Raw genomic sequence first — 19,848 nt, 5'->3', positions numbered from 1 at the left:
GTTGGACCTAAAGACGTGGCCCAACAGTTAGAAAATCTCTTAATAGACCAATCACTTTCACCAATTAAAAATACTGAGCAACCGAATAATTTAAAATTTGAATCTGTAGAGGTAAATCAAAATAATAAATTGGACGCTAGTTCAAAAATTGATAATATAGTTAAATCAAATACGAAAAATAAAATGGCAAGACCTCAACAATTTGTACCTAATATTTTCAACGGTTCGGGCGATGAATGCGTTTTAGAATTTTTCGAGTACTTTAACGTGGTAGCTACTGCTAATGAGTGGTCTCCGCAAATAAAACTAACTTACTTGCCATTATATTTAAAAAATTCCGCTTATAAATTATACAAGACATTAACAATTAATAACTTATATCCGACTTTTGATGAAATAGAACAAATATTTAAGGAAAAATTTGCATCGCCAGCTAGGAATCGTATGTTAAGAAACAAATTACGAAATAAAAAATTAAAATCGACAGAAACAATATCGGAGTTCTTAGCAGATATTTTATACTTAATCAGTCAAACAAATTGCACCATTCCTGAAACCGAGAAAATTGATATAATATTAGAGGCACTTACACCAGAATATTATAACACCGTAACTATTATGAATAATGACACTTTAGACAATTTGGAAATTAATTTAAAGAAAATAGAAAATTCGAAATTGATGCACACAGATTTTCAAAATATAAGTTCCGTAGATATTGACACTCTTAGGAAAGAAAATGAATTTTTAAAATCTAAATTAAATAATATTAACAATGGTAATAGAAATTTTAACCAGAAAAAGAAATTTAATAATAATATGCATGTGAATAGTCCTAGCCCATATTACAATCTTCAAAATAATCCAAACAATGCATTCAATAATAATAATATGTGCAATTACGACCCATGCAATAATAACAATAATAGTAATAGTAATCAAAAACAGAATTTAAATAATTCATTTTATCCAAACAACAATTTTAGTAATCAAAACTATAGTTCAAATAATTCATTTATTCCAAACAATTATGTTAATAATCAAAATTACCACCCAAACAATACTTTTTATCCAAATAATAATTACAACACAAATAATGAAATTAGACCGAATCAATATATAGATCCTAATAAACACTTCCATCGAAAAAATACATATAACCCTCCAAATCATTTTAATAGTAATAATGGCTATACACAACCAAAGTGGGATGATAGGTATAAAAATAGGCCTAACCAAAAAAGTCAGCAATATTATAAAAATAATGTGTATAATAGTAATCAAGGTGCAAATTTTAACGAACAAAACGTAGGCCAAAATTATCAAAATCCATCGCATGCTACAAATGGTATCAATCAAAATAATGTAGACGTAAATAACGTGATGAATCAGCACACTATCGGTCAGGTGCCTGATAATGATACACGTAATTTGAATAAAACATATTTTCATAATAATCAAAAAAACTATTAAGGCAAGAGAGAGTGGTTAGACACCCTCTATGCCAGCAAAAAAATTCTAACGATACCATTTCTAGTACAACATTGTTGGAAACAATAATAGCGAAAAAATATAAAAATGACGAAACCTTATTTCCAACTCCAAAACAATTAAAAAACTTAAAAATTAACGATACACATAATGAAATTGATATTAATAAAAACACTGACATAGACGATTATAATATAGATAGTTTATTCAATGAAAAAAAAATAGCAGTCATGAGTGACCATAATATTCAAAACAAATTCGCAAGTAAAAATTCAGTAACTGTTGAAAAGCAAAAAAATAATGACAATACGATACAAAAATGTATAACGACGTGTAATCCGACCTCGCTTCCGGCAGCATTCGAACCAGGTCAAAGACTTGAGGTAGTAGGCAAAATTGAAAACATAGAACATAATTTTGTAATAGACACAGGGGCCACTGCGTCTATAATTAATGCTGACAATTTACCAGTAGGAATCACTCCAAAGGCAATCGATTGCGTAAAGCTAATTACGGCAAACGGTTCCGATTTAGAACTACTTGGTATTATTAATACAGTTGTTGTGTTCGAAAATATTAAATTCCTTATTAAATGCATGGTAGTTAGGAACTTAGTTGGACCTAGTTTAATAGGTACAGACTTTTTAGAATTATATCAAGCCAAAATAAATTTTGTTAATAAACAGATAGTTTTAACAGGTGATAAAGGTTTAGTTGTTTTGGAACTCGATCAAAAACGTAGAACGTCAGATAATATTAAATTGAAAATTGAAAAAATAGTCGATGAAACTACATTAAATAGGGATACGGATAATGACAACAAAATTGAAAAAATGAGAAATTTAATATTAATTCAGCCAACGTTACGTGAAATTGTTAGATGTAGTAGTAAGTTGATTGAGGTCCCGGGAGACGGATTTTGTGCAATATATGCGTTGACAGTAATGCTGGCGCACGAAAATATTTATGTAACTGCAGAAACCATTTCCCATTTATTTGATTTAAATTTACACGAAAAACCAATTTGGTTAGACGGTGAGGACGTAGCAGCAGTAGCTGATTTTTATAATTTCAATTTAATAATCATATGCCCAAATTACGAAAATTCTAAAAAAACTGCAGGTTTAGGGTTTTATAAACCAGGTAGGAAATTTCTAGTAGTTTTTTTTGAAAATGATCATTGGACACCAGGATGTTATGACAAAAAATATGATAATCCCGACCTAGAAATGACACAAGTTACTTTTACGCATGATTTTCGTTCTCTTCATACTTCTCGTGCTTTGCTAAGGGAAAGGAAAATGTTAGAAGCAATCAAGTTACCCGAAACCGAGGTAATAAACAATGAAAACGACTTGAAACGCGCTAATTGTCCATTAACCAAAGTTCTCGAAGTAAAACACATTTTATTAAATTCAAACAATCCAAGTATTCTTTGCCAAGATAGAAATATAAAACCTTATACGGCATTTAAAAAAGTCGACCAAAATCTACCACACGACAGTAAAGATTAATACAAAAAAAAAAAAAAAATTTCGGATAGATATAAGCTAGGGTCCCCACACAATATTAAATGTAATTAAAAATATTAAAATATAAAGACAATTTGCAAGTGATCTCACAATATATTATTTACCACGTTGTAAATAATATTACTGTCGAGAGACCACCATAATATATTTCACAACTACTTAATTTCTTAATATTGTTAAGCAATATTAACGAAGCTAAGTTGTTTGTAAAAAAAAAAAAAAAAATGTGTGTGTTCATCACCACTTCATTTCCTAACGATAGATTTTAATATAATATTATAGTGTAGATATATAACGTAATTTTTAACAGTTTGGCATTTTAGCTGAATAAATATAGGTCAATGAGTGAACAACATAAATATTAATTCAGCACAATTTCATTCATGGGCATTTATTATAATATTATTAATATTATAAGTAAGGATATATATATAGCGTATACATTAGCGAATGATATTATAATAACACACCTAGAGCGTGACTACGACAGTCAATGAACAATGTGTCATAACTATCGTTTTTAAAATTGTAATTTAATATTTAACATTAATAATATTTAATCGGCAATCTTTATACTATATTATAATTAATCATTTCGTTTTAATTTTTATAATTTAATAAATTGTAAAATGTTCGCAATAGTTACAGTTGTTCTAGCATTAAGCGTGATAATACCATATACGTTGCAAACAGAAGAGACAATTATCGACAACTACCAAGGACATGGATCGGGTATTTATTATGAACCAATTTATAAAATGAGAGTATATTCGAGTGAATTTAACTTACTAACACATGTAAATATTTCCGTTTTTGTCGAGAAATTTTGAAAAAAATACATTTTTAATGTAAAAATACTGCGTTATTGAATTAGCAACCAATCCAAGTTTAGCCAAAAATTGGTGCTCTACTGTTGAGTTTATTTATAGTTAACTAGTACAGTTTTGATTAATAAAAATTATGTACTAAATTATGTAATTAGGTTTTGTACTAGTTAAAACACTAGACATAACTTGAGTATAATATTTAAATGTATATTATTATATCAGAAAAAAAAAAAAAAATTTTTTATTATTGTAATTTAAATTATATATTAAGTTGAACAAAACAAATATTTGTACATTGTTTTGTATGCTATTTTTGAATTCAAACATGTTATAATGTATTATGAACATTTATTATAATAGTGAAAAAAAAAAAAAAAAAAAAATGTTAATAGTACCTACTTGCAATGTTTTTGTAACCTTATAATATATTTCATGTACCATCTTCAATGTAATTTGTATGAAATTAAACACTATTTCTTATATGCATATATATATATATATATATAAAAAAAAAAAAAATGTCTTTATACTGCATACTTAAATTTTAACTAACTCGAGGAAACTGAAAGGGGTAAGTGAAGACAGCCGTGGGTGTCGATATTCAAGGACGGAAGAGCCAACGACAATCCACTTCACTATCCAGAAGTTATCAAGCAATAATATACAATGAGCATATATTATTAATATTATTATATACGCATGACCATTGCCTTGGTGGCTTGGTGTTTGTATACCTAAAAAATTCATGTTTCACAGTCCAAGCAAGAAAATACAGTCGGAGGAGGTTGGAGTACCGTTATTCTTTGCTACCGGATGAACAATGAACATGAAATCAGAAAATACAACACTACCACTAACACAGCTACCGTTGCTTGACTTCCCAAATCTGGGGTCCAGATTTAAATGGACAAGGGGTACATGTAACGATATTCGTCATCGACATCGTACATTACTCCCTACGTTGAGCACGGCTAATATGCTGAGTGTTAGTAATGACAAATGTGTATATATGTATGAAATATATATTATGCTGACGCGATGTTTAGCTCACATCGTGTAAATAACCGACCTGGACGCCTGGCGGGAGTCAGTTATGATAGAGTCGACAGTGAGGTAGTCGATAGAATAGGCTCGGCAGTTGATAGTTGGATGGCCAAGAATGAGGAGTGATAGTGAGGTGGTCGATAGTGGAACTCGAGGGCTGACAACGACCTGAAGAGGACCTGCGGACGACCAGCTCAACCCACATTTGGACATCGGCACCCACGACACACCATGGCCCGATCGGTAGCCCGGAGTTATAATTTATAAGTATATTTCAATATTGTAACTTGTAGTAAATAATAATAATACATCAATAACAGATATATATATATATACATTACGTTGAGTACTTGCTTCACATAAGGTAACCCTGATCCCTAGTAATAATATCACACACCGAGGTCGAGTCTCCGAGACCTCGTTAATAAAAACAGAACGACACCGGAACGGGTAAGAGCAGAAGGTGAAGAGGAGACGTTACACTATCATATCCAGAGGATGCAAATTTATGCGTACATACAACCATCAGAAGACTAATAACTGTATCTAGTTCATCTCAAATATAAAACAACACAAATTAAATGTTTGATTTTATTAAAAAAAAATATATATAAATGGTAAATTATAGCCTATAAAAAAATTGTTTGTTGTAATTAGCCGGGTGGTACCTACCTAATATTAATGTTTTAGATTTAGTGATTTAGTAAATTAGTAATTTTATGTATTAAGTGTTAAGGATTTTTATATAACTCTAATAATATAGGAATTTAATAAATACCTACCTATTACAATAATCTTAACAGAAAAATAAGGGTACCTATCCTATATATTTTTTTTGTGGCTTTAATATGTGTAGATACAAAACCCTGGGTAGTGGGAAAACACATTATATTTCCCTGACTATCTCATACCATATAAGTATGTTCACTTAATTACAAGGTTTTAATAAAAAATAATCCATTTAATAATCAAGTTAATGATTTGAAATTGTTGGAATATTAATGTCACACTTGTCATGTATGTTTTAAGAGTTGGGGTCTTCAACCTTAATGAGAATTTCAGAAAAAAAATTAAAAACTATTTAACAATTTAACTAATTGTCCTTTATTCATAATTAAATTAAAAAATATTCATATTATAGAATTAATAATATAATAGCTATTATTGGGTTTTTTTTTTATAGTTGACAAAATTAGTTTTTGAGTATTAGTCAACCTAATTTTTGTTTTGGATTAATTAGGTTTTGATATGATATAATGTTCAGATGTAGAAATGCTACTAAACAGAGATATAAGATTAAAGTAAATTAGCATATGAAATTGGAGAACAATTAAATTATGAGTTAATGCTCATTGTGATCTTTCACTTTGATTTTAAGTTGAAGACCGTTTATATATTTTAGTGTAAGAAGAGCAAATCAAACATGCTAATTTTTTGACAGCCCATTGATTGTATTAAAAAAAAAAAATCTGTATTGTATAATGAGTATTGTAAGTGATACATACAATTAATATTGCAGATATTGCATCAGAAAATTAATACAAAGTATAATTGAAATCAATTTTAAGATTTAAATATTGCCAGACATATAAATAACATACAAAATCAATGATTCTTCTAAAAATAGACATTATTCTTACATATTAATATATTATTATACATATTATATATTTTAAAATTTTCTACATGGCATATGTGACATTATTTTTCTTATGATGATGGTTAAATTGTTTGACACATTTAGGAGTTTATTGTATTATACATGAATACCTACTCTGCTAGTTGCAACCTGTTACGTAATATTATAATAATACTTTTATTTGTTTTGAAAATTTAGCCAACAAATTGTTAGCTTGTATTAATAGGTGTTGAATTTTATTTTATTCGTCAACTAGCAGAAGTGGCATGGCGAACTTATGAGGCACAATAATTTATATACCTAAGTAATAAATTATAAATACTTATTTAAGTAATTATGTATTTACGTAAATGGTAAGTGAGAAAGATTGGCTTAATCTTAGTACAAACTTAATAAATTATTATAATATGTGAAATGACTCTAGTCTCCTGAACACCCAACACCCTTTAAACTGAATCATGTGCCTCAAATAAAGTCCTTCGTCACGCTACTGACTAGTAGCATTAATAAAAGGACCTATGTTATAATATGTATAATGTAATACATATAGGGCTAATTATAACAGAATGTTATTGAATTAAAATTAGTAAAGACCAATAGTAAGTTTCTTACTTAGATTGGGATAATATGTAAGTACAAATTAAAAAAGAACTCAACATTCTTTTACAATATTGTATTATTTGTAATTAGAATTTTTTTCTCTTAAAAAAAGAATTATTATTATTATTACTTTCTAATAACAACTGTACAAATATTTCTAAATAATAAATACTTTTTATTGTAAATGCATTATTATTTATCACTTTCTATTTAAATAAATGTATTATGTATACCTACTATGTATTGTATAACAATAACTGTTAAAACGTTTATAAATAAAAGTTTTTTTAATTTTTATACTTACAATTTAAAGAAATGTATTGGGAATTAGGATGTAGACTATGTATTAAATATAAGAACATTGAAAATTATGTAAATTTATAAACAATTCTCAATATTATATTCTTTAATATTATTTTAAAGTGAGTGTATGAAATTTTATGGTATGAAATGTAAAAATAATATATCATAATATTCTGTTACTAATTAGTAATTACTATAACAGAAAAAATAAAAACATAACTATTTAAAATTGGATTGTAATTAATAATGTCATGGTTTTAAGATACATATTATATTGTAATTTTTAAAAACTATTGTAATATTATGGTCACTAGTCACCATTAATTGCTAATTAGGAATATTTTTGTGTGATTTGCATAGATAATAAAGAAATGGATAGAACATAACATCGTACTGGTGATGAATACAATTTATTACCTATATGAATAAATTGAGGCCAAAAAAGTATACCTTTATCGATCATCTGATTATCTCTATTATGACTTTTATAGATATAAATATATACCTAATCATACTATACAAAAATGTAAACAAACGGCCTCAATTTCTTATCTACGTTGGACCACGAAAAAAACGTCAAAATGAATACATTACGTCCTATCCCTAGTATGGTATTAAATAATTCGCATTTTTTTTCAAAACTCGAATAAATATAAAAAATCAGAAGATTAATGAAATCAAAATGTTGAAACGTCAATATTTTCAGAAAAATGAACTCTACAAAATGTCCAGCTTCAATTTTTTTTAAAACAAATAAATAAAAAAATATAATTTTTTAACTTTTTTACCAAAACATTAAAATAAATTAAAACATGAAATGTTTGTAGTTCTTGTCCTTGTGAGTCTTATTAAAAAACCAGAATTATGATATCTCCATTATTTCAGGAGATATCGCAATGGGTTAATCCTCACGGGACACCCTGTATAATACAGGGTTATTTTTTTTTATCGTGAACCAGTTAATATCTCAAAAAGTATTAGGAATTTTAAAATAATTTTTTTTTTAAACTTTCTAGGTTTTACTATTTTACACTGCGTTAAAATGTTGATAGTTTTAACTTCCTCCCTCATTTGAAAAAACACTAACAACTATCGATTTTCAAATGGCAATACCTATTTTTGATAACAAAAATCTATAAACATACTAAAAAAAATAATTTTAACATTTACAGAATTTAATTTGAGTAATCTTATAGACACGACAAATAAACTACATCAGACTGATATTACAATGTTTGGGGCATCGAAGAAGTGAGTCCTGTATTGTTAATCTGTCTGCGGGGTTATAGGCCCAGAGCTCGTCGTTCATAGTGCCTACCCGACTTTTCATTTATAATTATTAGTTATCCTGGGATATATTTTTTGTATAATGTATAATTTGCATTTTATTTCAAAACTATCTTGTGTGTGAATAGACCAAATAATGGATATTAATTCAATACTAAATTATCAAAGGCAATAAACACATTAGTTATCAATAATTTTACTAGAGTATGAACAAATTTCCATAGTGCAAAATTTTTGCAGAATTTGGGTAAGGCCATAACTAATAAAAAAATTAACACTTAACATGTCCACTACCCTGGATAAATTAATAAAAATTAAACGAAACATTGAACATACATTATATTATCTACTCCTAACCTAATTAGAGCTTGGATGTTGTTATATTAATTAAAAATTAAAAGTTATTAAAGACTAAAGGTTATGGCTAGACTTAAAAACTTTAAACACAAACATGTACGCATACAAATATGAGCAAATAGGTATACACTAGAACAGTAGGACAAGACAATTTTGACAGAATTTATTGAAAAATGTAATTTATAATTATTAATGTATTATCAATTTTTTCTTTTTTAAATAATTGTACCCATTGCTCCAATGCTTTTGAACAATAAAAAAACGATAGACCGATAGGAGATATTAACATCTGTGGCATGGAGCACATGGAAGTCGCACAATATTTACACAACATTGGTAAAATACATCACATTTGTGTAAGCAATTTAAACTACATATTTATGAAAATTTTTTGCTCTAATAAGTAGAAACCTTATAATATGCAAAATAAAGTTTTATATTATTAATATTAATTTTATAATATGAGTTTTTAAATTAATTATAACTACATCAAAGTCCAATTCATATCATCAAACATAATTATCAAGTATTTTAAATATGTCGATTGCATCAGTAAAAAATCATCGCAATATACTCTGAGTGATGAATAAGGTTAGGTTTTAGACCGGGATTGAATAATTTTTAGAAGCATTTTCCGTCTGGATTTAGAGCAATTTCAGATTCTGAGCGAAGCGATGAATGTATTGATTTTACAATGATGTGTGTTTTTTTTTTAATTTTTGTGTCTGTCATCACCTTTTAGGACAGTAAAAGTGCTTGGATTTTCTTCAATAGTAACTTTTCTGATAGGAAAGTGAATCTAGTTGGTACTTTGGGGGGTCAAAAGTAAAAATTTCCCAGTAGTTTTCTCAAGCGACGTGAAAAATAAAAGAAAAATTAAGGAAAAACGGGAATTTTTACGCAAAATCTGTTTTCGAGAAAATCGATTTTCGTTTTTGGTGTAACTCTAAAACAAATGACCGTAGGGACATGAAATTTTGACTGAATGTTTATATAAGAATTTTCTATACACCATAACATTTTCCAAATATTTTGACTCTTTTTTTAGCTGTTTACGGACATTGTCAGTTTTCAATTTTTTTAGTTTTTTTTCTATAAATATCAATAAAATTTTATTTGTTGGGTAAAAAAGCGTGAAAATTTAATATAAGGCTCCTAGGTTATTGTTTCAAAAGCAGATGAAAAAAATTAAAAATCCTTAGTCACAGTTTTTTTTTATAAGCATTTAAAGTTCAAATTTTTACAAAATACGGAAAAATTACGAAAAATAGCAAATTATTTTGAGTTAAGAATTCATAAAAAATTTTCTTTTTAAATCTAAGATTTGAAAATGTAATATAAGATTACTCATAAGTTTGTCTACCTTTATCAAAAAAAAAAATGTCTAGAAGAAACTTAAATTAAATTTTTATAAGCGTCTGAAATTTATATTTTTACAACATTTGATATTTACTCGATTTCTCATGTAACAATTTTCTTATTTTATTGTAATTAAAAAACGAATGACTGTAGATACTTGAAAATTTTACTGAATGTTTATATTAGCATTTTCTATACACCATAAAATGTTGAAAATATTTTGACTCTTTTTGAGCTGTTTACGGACATTGTCAGTTTTCAATTTTTTTAGTTTTTTTTTCTATAAATATCAATAAATTTTTATTTGTTGGGTAAAAAAGCGTGAAAATTTAATATAAGGCTCCTGATATATCGTTCTAATAGCAGTTGAAAAATATTAAAAATACATAGGCACAATTTTTTTTGTAAGCATTTAAATTTCAAATTTTGACAACATTTATCAAATTTATAATTTATTAATTATTTTGTGGTTCAACATTTATAAAATGTTTAACTTTTATGGCTAAGGATTGAAAATTTAAAACATGGTTCCACGTAAATAGGTTATATATAAATTACTTTATTCACAATAATATCATCAAATATACTTGGTAATATCATAGGCTGACTGACCGTTTTCGCTCAGAATCGTTTTTCTTATACAATGATATTATATCATTGAATTCAAATTGAACACCATCCATTACAGTGACTCACTTGTAACCTACTGTACAGCAGAGCGACATCAACTTATTCACCTTTTAAAACTTTTAATTTAATATTAATAAATGTATAGATTTGAAAGGTGTACAATTTTGATAAGTAAGGATCACATTCACTGATATAAAGACAAATAATTGTTGAACCATTTAATAAATAATATTATATTAAAATTACCGAGGAATCTAGATATTACGCAGAGTAAAATAAATTTAAAAGCAAATTCATTATTTCTGAAAGACCATTTTAAAACTTAATTAAGTATTATTAAATGTGTACAATTTTGATACGTAAGGATCAATATTCACTAATAAAATTATATATTATTGTTGTAATTGAGTAAATATTATTATATTAAAATAATTAAGCTATTATGTATGGTAAACTAAATTTAAAAGCAAATTCATTATTCGTTAATATCCAATATAGGTAGGTAACTAAAGAAATGTAGAGTTTATGAAAGTCAGCAGTTTTAAATGCCTAATAAAAATATACTTCATACCTAATTTAAACTTAGTGAACATTGTTCGTACAAGAGGTTCAATTGAATAATAAATTATATGTATATTTACTATTTCGCTATATTTATTACATTATTAAATGAGACTAATGTTTACACAAATTACTTAAAAAATAGGTATTTTAAAGTATTCGTATACTCAAATTGGTTAAAAATAGTTGGTTTTGAGCAAATAACCTTGTAAAATAAACTACAGTGTACAAGTTTTTAAAAAGTTATATCAAATAGGTACCAACTAAAAACACTCGCAATTCTTTTATTTGCAACAAGTTATATACTCTCAATACAATATGATTATGACTACCATTTTAGAATTACAGAATTTTGGTCCATGCCAGAGGTTTAAATGAGTTCAATTGTCCTCTACATTGTATTGGTTTCTAATTTTCTATATTTATTACACTATTAAAGGTGACCAATGTTTAAACAAATAAGTAGAAAATAATTATAAGACATTCATAAGCCTTCAAAATAGTTGCTTTTGTATGAATAACCTTGTAAAATATTACTACACTAAAGTTTTAAAGTTAAAAATTTATAAATTCTATAATTTAATGAACACAAACCAACAAAAAACCATACATGCAAATATTTATTAAGTAAATTATTGAATTCTATGAAATGATTACTCATTATGAGTCAAAATAAAGTTAAATATATTTAGCAAAATAGAAAATCTAGATATAAGTATCTAAAATATTCTGGTTTGTTCCACTTTTCATAACAATATCAATATAGAGAATATGGTTAAATAAAAAAAATGATGTCACATTTAAAAATTTAGGAAATTAAGAATACACATAGAATTGTGATGACAAAGGTAATTTGAAATTTGAAATCCTATTTAGGTACACATGAACAATGACTTTTAGATAAACTGAAGAATAATTTTATTGAGAATAATGACGACTATGGAATTTAAAAATGTCTAATTCAAAATGGTCCAATATGTCTAGATGCCAAAAATTTTAAAAATGTTTTAATTCTTCATAAATTATTACTCATGAGTCACGAATCAGGAATTAAAGTAAATACATTAGCAAATCTAGATATTAAGGTGCTGAAATATGCCGAATTGTTCCACTTGACATTAAAGTAAAAATATATCATCAGACATCACAATGACACAATATGAATAATATGGAGAATATGGTTTAATAAAAATAATAATGTCACGTTTGAAATCTTAGGAACAATGACTTTTAGAGAAATAAAAAATTGCTTTTTCATAATAATTTACCATACATAATAATAAACTTTTTTCGTAAACTGTTTGAAGAAGATAGACCATATCTAATAACAGTTATAATTTAAATCAATGGGCTAGATAAAAATTAAATAAACAATGAATACAAATTGAATTATTGATGAAAAAGCAAATTTTAAATTTTAAATCCTAAATAGGTACAATTGTACAAATGAACAACAACTTTTAAAGAAATTGAGGAATATTTGAGAATCACAATAACTATAAAATTTAAAAAATATCTTAGTCAAAATGGTTTATCTTGTCATTTATTATTTCAAGAATTTTAAAAATATTTTAATTCTTTAGAAATTATTACTCATGAGTCATGAGTCACGAGTCAGGAATTAAAGTAAATATATGGTAAATACATTAGAGAATCTAGAATCTAGATACTTGTAAATAAATGAAAATTACACATTGAATTGTGATGAAAATGCTAATTTCAAATTTGAAATCTTAGATAGGTACAAAATGTACAAGAACTTACAATTGAAGAATATGAATCGTCTCCAGTAAAATTAATAAGTAGGTAATAAATAATAATAATATATTAATATAAGTATGTATAATAACTAATAAGTAGATCTTTGTGGCCATTAAAAATCTCATAAGGTATAATCTATATTTCAAGAATTTAAGAAAAATGTTAATTCTTTAGATTTAAGATTTACATTTCATAAGATTAATAGTTGATAGATTAATTTCGTTTTGACTTATGGTTTTTACTGTTGGGTTTGTTAAATTGCCCAGTAGCAGTAAATTTAACGAATATTTAGGCATTAATAAGTCATTACTATACACAGATTGGATTTGTAATTATTTATTTTTAATGAAAAACAAACCTTAAATGGGAGGGGCATTGAAAAATGTATAACTAAAAAAAAAAACGAAATGTGTGAACAGACCTTTAACTACTTTAGTCTTAGCTCTAAATCCAAAATCCAAGAACAAACTATGTCATATACATATTTAGTATCTGTATATTAAGTAAATAAAATTGTCGGCAAAGTATGAAATCTAATTCCCATATTATACATAAAAATATTGCTGATTTGATAGTAGTATATTTTTAATTAAATTCAAGTTTGTTAACCAAAATACAACATTAAAAAATTATTAAAAAATATAATATGCATTGGAATAAATTGGTTTAAACTTTTAATTTATATTTTAAATAATACACATAATTTAGTATTTACTTAAAACGTACTCTGTGGTTAAACATTCAAAGAATAATAATTAATTAATAATTATTATTATTCGATATTTGATAATGGGAAACTAACATTAATGATTAACCAATAACCCATAGACCTATAAACTAATGGACAGCGCTTAGAGAGAGATCAGGGGTACGATATAGAGTAAAAGAGAAAAGAGAACGTGGGGGAAATATAGTATTAGTTTCATACGTCAATGATTAACCCCTTTATGTTCTTTCTCTCTTTTCTCTCTTCGTTCTTTCTTCTTTCTTTCTCTTATATGATTCCCGTGCATTGATGGCAGGTTGGAGTGGAATGCGCTGTCCATTAATTTATAGGTCTATGCAATAACCACATGTTTTCAGAAACAGTTTACCAACATTTAGTATCGTTTATCTACTTAAGGTACGTGATGGTGATAAGACCATATAGCAGGAATCTGTAACCAGTGATATATTATGTAACCATGATAGTAAATTGTAAAATTATTTTTATACTTTATAGCTGATACAGCCGCGCTGCTGCTGGCTAGTCGTTCACTGACACTCGATGTTCTGGTGGGAGTGATAATAGGGGACACTTTTTTTTTTTCTGATAGGATTGTTTATCTATGATATATCTTGTTATTATCGATTATGACCGTTATGGGTATTGTTGAATTGAGATAAAATTTCGCTTTGACTTATGGTTTTTACTATTAGGTTGCCCAGTAGCAGAAAATTGAACAAATATTAAGCATTAATAAGTCGCAAACAGATTACTCAAATTAAATTCTGTAAACGTTAAAATTATTTTTTTCAGTATGTTTATAGATTTTTGTTATCGAAAATAGGTATTGCCATTTGAAAATCGAAAGTTGATAGTGTTTTATCAAATAAGGGAGGAAGTTAAAATTATCAAAATTGTAACACAGTGTAAAATAGTAAAACCTAGAAAGTTAAAAAAAAAAATTATTTTAAAATTCCTAATACTTCTCGAGATATTAACTGGTTCACAATAAAAAAATCACTCTGTATATACACATGTGTCTATTGATTAAAAATACATAGTTAATACATTTTTACAAATAATATTTCACTACATTACTAACCACTGTGTGACGGGGAGTTATAAGACCATATTTCACTACAATGATAGACTATTTATATATCTTCTAAAAACAATTATATTTCTAAAACTTAAGATATTAATACTTAGTTTAATACAAATATCAATTCCCATAACTAAAGGATTTAATTTTCCAAATGGGGTATTACATTTATATTGTATAAGATTAGTGTTTTTACTATGTTTCGTACTATTGTTATGGGGATATGGAATAAGCAAATGTTAAACCTTATAAAACCTTATAATATAAAAGGAATCATTATTGTTTTTATCAGACACAGAAAATAAATATGTGCTTAAAAATTAAAATAATACTAAATTAATTTACAAGTATAACAAATTCAAAAATTTACTGAACATTTTAATTTAGGAACCTAAAAGTATTTATTATCATAATAAAATATGTAACAATAAAGGAAATGTTAAAAATATATAACTAACAACACATCAAAAAATTCTAAAATCATCGACAGAGGTGGCCAGATTAAAACTGTTCAGAATCTATAACGAAGACGATAGCATCCTTTCTGAATATTGAAATAAGGGGATATTGGTAAAAGAAAAAAAATAAGAAGAGTATAGTTATATTATATTATCTCTATCCTCCGACATCCCCGTACACTTCAAACACTAACCTGGAAAACCCTTCGTCTTAAATGACAGTGTTGTCTAGCTGGCTGGTGAACTCCATCCAGTTGTCCCTGTACACAACAACTAGAAATTCTGTAGAAGGGTTTTGAACAACGAGTTGGATATATGCAAGTTTTTGTCCCGTCCATCTTTCCAATTCCCTTGTACACGAGGTTCGTTATCAACTTCCGCCTTGGAATATGAAAACAAATTGAACCGGAGGTAAAAACAATTATTATATTAATTAATAATTATAAACATAGCGGAAACTTACCTGGCCTGTCATAACAAATTCTTTGTTGTGCCTCAACAAGACATTCACGAGTTGCTAGTTGCCAGACCCTCCTAAGATAAATTTGTGTTGCTAGTACCATCTTTGGAAAATGCAAACTTATGACAAGTACCATTAAGGCAGATAGCTGTAACATAGGTTCAATCAGTGCCGCAAGTACCGCAGGTGTAGGCGGTGCAACCGAAAGTCACCAAGGTCTTTAGATCGGAAAGCACAAAAATAGCACTTGTATTTGAAGGGTCTTGTCTAATTTTATTTGGAGCATTACTTTCACCAGCACTAGAGGAATGTTCAGGCTGATCATCAGGCAACATTCCGTATTTCTTTTCTACGTTGGTTAATATTGCATTTTTAACAAGTTTCAGATAATTTTCCAGCTTGTCGATATGAATGAGAGGGGATGTGCATTTCATGCACATGTAATCTGCAGGCATGACAATAATAACAAATTCTTCTCCCATCAGTTCTCCAATCTTTTCTGGGTATGATACATAACTGTGTGGTGTAAAGCTTGAACATACCCGTGTTTGTTGAGTTCCTCACACAATGTCCCATTACAAATAAAACAAAGAACTGCCATCATATCTGAAAATAAAAAAAAACCATTTCTAATTATAAATATAATTTCTATACCAAGAATTTAATTTCAGTAAGAAAAATACATTTATTCCAAGTATATAGTTTAAAGTATGCTATTAAGAGGATGTCAGCGCAGCTATGTTTCGGTATAAAAACATGTTTTCGAAAAATAGATTTTATATTATAATTAGATTTTCAGTTTTCTTAAAAAATTCCAATACAGAAACCATATAAAATTTGATGTGATATTTTTAAATTTTAAACATTGTTATTATCTAATTTTACTATACAAAAACATAATATTTGTATATTTATATATAATAATCAGTAGATGCCTATTGAGACATTCAGTAAAATATGAAAGTAATCAGTATTCTATATAATCAGTGGTAAAACGGAATGAAAAATAAACGATTATATTGTGATTTAGAATATAATACTGAATACCTACATAATCTAATATAGGCATTAGGTACCTAGTATTACTAATATCTTATTACTTTATTACTTATTAGATTTATCAATTACAGAATAATATTAATCTTATAGGTAATTATATTTAGTGGCAGCTCGTGTACATGTACAAAAGTGCACATGCACTACATACCCTATCTCAAGAAAAATGGAAAACATAAATTGTAATAATACAACTAAGTACTTATAGTGTTATTAAGATTATTTTTAAAAATAAAAAAACATAAATTCAGAATATTATGAAAATAATATAATATTTAGTTTGGGTTATTTCGAAGAACAAACAGCCGACGGAACAGTATCTGTGTGTATTATATTGGTGAGGTAATGCACACAATCGCTGTGCACATTTGTACAGTGTAAAAATTAAAACAAGTCGAAACCCGCAACCCGTGTTATAATTTATTTTTACTCTCATTTCGTTTATTATATTCCGATTATCAGCTGATAATGTTAGTGAATCATTATCGGAAATTCAAAACAACAACAGTGTTTCAGTTTAAAAATATAAGCAAAATAAAAGCTAATTAGTGAATAACTAAAATTTGTAAACAATTATTTAATATAATTTATAATATATTTGGTTATATTTTTTTTGGATGTGCACTACTTCATTAAAAACCCACGAGCCGCCACTGTATATATTACCTAATAACTTATTTGGTATAATTGTATAAATTATATTCTATGAAACTATGTGTCCATACGATTATTATGTACAACTACTTTAAAATAACAATAATACAATAAATTATTCTTAGAAGTACCAAATACAACCTATGAAATAAGGAAAGAGAATTATTATGATTATAATATTATTGTCAATATTGTTTCAACAAAAACAATATTATTTTTATTGATATCATTTTTTTGTAAAAATAATAAAATTTAATTTAAACAACGAACTTTAAGATATTTTAATATGAAAATTTAAATTTTAAAAAGTATTCAAAATACTACAAAAATACATCAAAAAAATTGTATTTAGAATACAATATAAATACTTGTATTCGATTACTTTACAAGACTGCATAAGAAAGAGGTCCCATCATTTGAGGAAGAGAAGACGACATTATGAATGGCAGGCAAAATCGGTTCAATGTTTAAATAGTCTCACTGCCTCCAATTGCCTTGTCACCTATATCTACATTTGTAGCAGTGATTTCTTGGTTGACTTTCAAAGGTTCTGTTTGTCCAGATATCTTTCAGAAATATTTTGTCTCTTGTTTAAGAACTTCAGAGATTTCATCTGGGATATTGTCCTTGTTCAGCTGATGGTTGGTTTGTTTCTGCTGAGGTTTCTGTTGCTGTGAACATCCAACAAAACAAATTTAATAACCACAACAAATAGAAATATAGTATAATAACTTGTCAAATGAGAAACATTATAGCTTATGGTAGCTTGAAATAAATGTATTAAAGGTTTCTGTAAATTTTTAAAATTGTACATCTAAGTTAATACAGGATAAAAAAAAAATACTTCAAGGAAAAAATTGAAAATTATATATTTTAAGCGTATTATTATATTTAATAATAATATATAACAATTTAATCATTTATCAGACTGGTCAATAGTTGTGATTGGAAAATTACTATTGAATTACGTAAAAAGATAATTGATAATTTGTTTAAAATTTCAAAACCCCAAACCACAACAAACACAATTTAATAGTGCCAACCGCTATAATATGAGAGTCCTTGAAATTTGTGACATAATTAATACAATAATATTTAAATTTAAAATTATTTTATAAAATACTCTGAGAAGTTTCAACAAAATAAAAATTAATTTTTATATCGTGTATTTCTATATTCTGCACAATATATTATTGAACTGCATTTGTAAAAATCTAATAGAAATACAGAATACAAATCTGAACATCTTTATTTTTATTATAAATGTTAGTTGATCTAATATTTTTATTTTCACTAAATTCTATCATTCAAATATTTGTATTTTATTACTTGGGTTACTGTTTTTGTCACAGTTTGTTTTGATTTATCACTATCATTCTTCTTCATATGACAAAGCATGAAATAAGTCACTGAAATATAAATACATATAAAATAAATTGAGGTATTTATGGATATACCTTAAGTGAAAAATGTAATTAGATTGGAATGAACAAAAACGGCATTTGTATATTTAAATATTTGAAGGGTCTTGTCTTATTTTATTTGGAGCATTACTTCCACCACCACTAGTGGGACATTCTGGCTGACCATTAGGTAACATTCCGTATTTATCTTGTAGGTTGGTCAATATTGCATTTTTAACAAGTTTCAGATCATTTTTCAGATAGTCCATAGGAATGAGAAGGGATGTGCATTTCATACACATGTGATCCGTACACGTGACAATAATAACACATTCTTCTCCCATAAGTTCTCCAATCTTTTCTGGGTATGATACATAACTGTGTGGTGTTAAGCTTGAACATATATGAGTTTTTTCCCCACAGAATGTTACATTACAAATAAAACAAAGAACTGGCATCGTATCTGAAAATACAAAAAAACATTTCTAATTATAAATATTACTTCTGCACCAGGACTTTAATTTGAGTAAGAAACATTCATTTTATCTAGTATATAGTGTAAAGAATGCTATTAAGTAATACAAGGGTGATAATAGCTACATTATTAATATACTAGGT

General features: G+C 26.8%; 1 protein-coding gene across 1 annotated transcript in view; it reads right to left on the bottom strand.

Moving 5' to 3' along the window:
• The window catches only part of LOC132947420 (uncharacterized), a 32,128-nt gene that overhangs the window by 9,291 nt on the left and 2,989 nt on the right, over nucleotides 1-19,848 (bottom strand). The window contains exons 2-5 of the transcript XR_009664919.1: nucleotides 19,157-19,693; nucleotides 18,210-18,498; nucleotides 16,121-16,723; nucleotides 15,852-16,038 (exon numbers count right to left, since the gene is read on the bottom strand). The gene's annotated coding sequence lies outside the window, so the exon portion shown is untranslated. The remainder of the gene's footprint in view (nucleotides 1-15,851; nucleotides 16,039-16,120; nucleotides 16,724-18,209; nucleotides 18,499-19,156; nucleotides 19,694-19,848) is intronic.

This window comes from Metopolophium dirhodum, chromosome 6, assembly GCF_019925205.1.
Source record: "Metopolophium dirhodum isolate CAU chromosome 6, ASM1992520v1, whole genome shotgun sequence".
Classification (NCBI taxonomy): Eukaryota; Metazoa; Arthropoda; class Insecta; order Hemiptera; family Aphididae; genus Metopolophium; species Metopolophium dirhodum.
The sequence above is the reverse complement of the archived record's forward strand: the minus strand, read 5'-3'. Positions and strand labels throughout refer to the sequence as shown.